The following is a 2,469-nucleotide window of genomic DNA, read 5'->3' on the forward strand; positions in this document are numbered from 1 at the left end:
ACTCGATTGGAAAGACGTCTGGATGGCTGGGAGGGATTGGGGGCAGGAGGAGAAGGGGACGACAGAGGATGAGATGGCTGGATGGCATCACTGACTCGATGGATGTGAGTCTGAGTGAACTTTGGGAGTTGGTGATGGACAGGGAGGCCTGGTGTGCTGTGATTCACGGGGTCGCAAAGAGTCAGACACGACTGAGCGAATGATCTGATCTGATCTGATCTGATCGCCTCCCTACTTCCCAAGAACTTCATCTTGAATTCTAGACCACATGGCAGGGCTCCACTCCTTTGCAAAGCACCCATTTCCCACCTCTGAGGGATGGAGACTGCCTCCCACTTCCATACTTGCTCTGAGAAATCTACAGAATATGTAAGAATTTGGGGAAACACTAAACACTGGATTAACTATTATTCTGCCAGGTCTGTTTAAACAGTTCAGGATAGATGAGTCCTCAACCCTGAAATGAAATATCCATCCTTTTATTAATTAGGAGACAGTTCTCTGTTTAACCTCTTTATTAAGGAAATCCTGTCATTTGTGACAACATGAATGAGTATGGGGACATTATGCTAAGTGATGTAAGCCAGACACAGAAGGACAAATACTATACGGTACAACTTAATATGATGAACCTGGGCTATCCACTGCCTTTTCCAGACCTGGTCTGAATTTCCCCTCATCCCATCCTCCGGGCCTGTGAACGTGTTTCTGGCCAATCTCTACTCACTGTCCTATTTTCATTCAAACTGCCCCTATGTTGCTGAGCAACACACAATACCTCTTGCCTCAGCGCACAAGGGACAATGGTTTTTCAGATGAGGGCTTGAGAGGGTCAAGAGTGACTCCAAAACCAGAGATGTGGGCAACCCTTCAGAATGTGCCATTGTTCAGTAGGAAACAGAAAAGGATTTGCAACAGACAAAAAGAGAAGATATACCTTCTGTCAGGAGGGGATCACAAAACCATCCACGAAAATTTCTAGCCCAAAGCATTAACATGGACATCACAGACATGGTTTATGGAGCGAGACAGTGGGACATACTGAAAACAGAGTATGATAATTGAATGTCTATCAAGAAAAGAATATTCAGTTAAATGGTGGCATATACATATTTTCATGGGATATTATGCAACTAAATGACAAGAACTTGCAAAGAGATGTGTTTAGTATAACCTATTTAAAGCAAACATGGGTGATTTTCAAAGCATGTATTTATGTGTTTGCATGTATATACTCATGGAGACTGATGTGGAAGATCATCTTCCTTTTTAAACTTTCTTTTTAAATTTTTTACAATTTTCTCAGTGCTACAGAGGTGTCACTATTTCTGATGCCTCTCAGCAGACAGAATTGGGAAATATATGTGCATAACCCATGTATACACACTTAGCCATTATTATTTATTTCAGTCTATCTACACACACACACACACACAATAGTTATACATAGTGTTCCAATGAATATTCAGAGCTGATATTTAGAATGGACTGGTTGGATCTCCTTTCAGTCCAAGGGACTCTCAAGAGTCTTCTCCAACACCACAGTTCAAAAGCATCGATTCTTCAGCGCTCAGCTTTCTTTATAGTCCAGCTCTCAAACCCATACATGACTACTGGAAAAACCATAGCTTTGACTAGATGGACCTTTGTTGCCAAAGTAACGTCTCTGCTTTTTAATATGCTGTCTAGGTTGGTCATAACTGTTCTTCCAAGGAGCAAGCATCTTTTAATTTCATGGCTGCAGTCACCATCTGCAGTGATTTTGGAGCCCAGAAAAATAAAGTCTGTCACTGTTTCCATTGTTTCCCCATCTATTTGCCATAGAGTGGAGGGACCAAATGCCATGATCTTTGTTTTCTGAATGTTGAGTTTTAAGCCAACTTTTTCACTGTCCTCTTTCACTTTCATCAAGAGGCTCTTTAGTTCTTCACTTTCTGCTATAAGGGTGGTATCATCCACATATCTGAGGTTATTGGTATTTCTCACAGCAATCTAGATTCCACCTTGTGCTTCATTCAGCCAGCATTTTGCATGATGTACTCTGCATATAATTTAAATAAGCAAGGTGACAATATGCAGCCTTGACATACTCCTTTTCCTATTTGGAGCCGGTCTGTTGTTCCATGTCCAGTTCTAACTGTTGCTTCTTGGCCTGCATAGAGATTTCTCAGGAGGCAGGTCAGGTGGTCTGCTATTTCCATCTCTTGAAGAATTTTCGAGTTTGTTGTGATCTACACAGTCAAACGGAGAAGGCAATGGCAACCCACTCCAGTACTCTTGCCTGGAAAATCCCATGGATGGAGGGGCCTGGTGGGCTGCAGTCCATGGAGTCACTAGGAGTTGGACACGACTGAAAGACTTCACTTTATTTTTTCACTTTCATGCATTGGAGAAGGAAATGGCAACACACTCCAGTGTTCTTGCCTGGAGAATCCCAGGGACGGAGAAGCCTGGTGGGCTGCCGTCTAT

This window comes from Bison bison, unplaced genomic scaffold (genome assembly GCF_000754665.1).
Source record: "Bison bison bison isolate TAMUID 2011002044 unplaced genomic scaffold, Bison_UMD1.0 scf7180017864072, whole genome shotgun sequence".
NCBI lineage: Eukaryota > Metazoa > Chordata > Mammalia > Artiodactyla > Bovidae > Bison > Bison bison.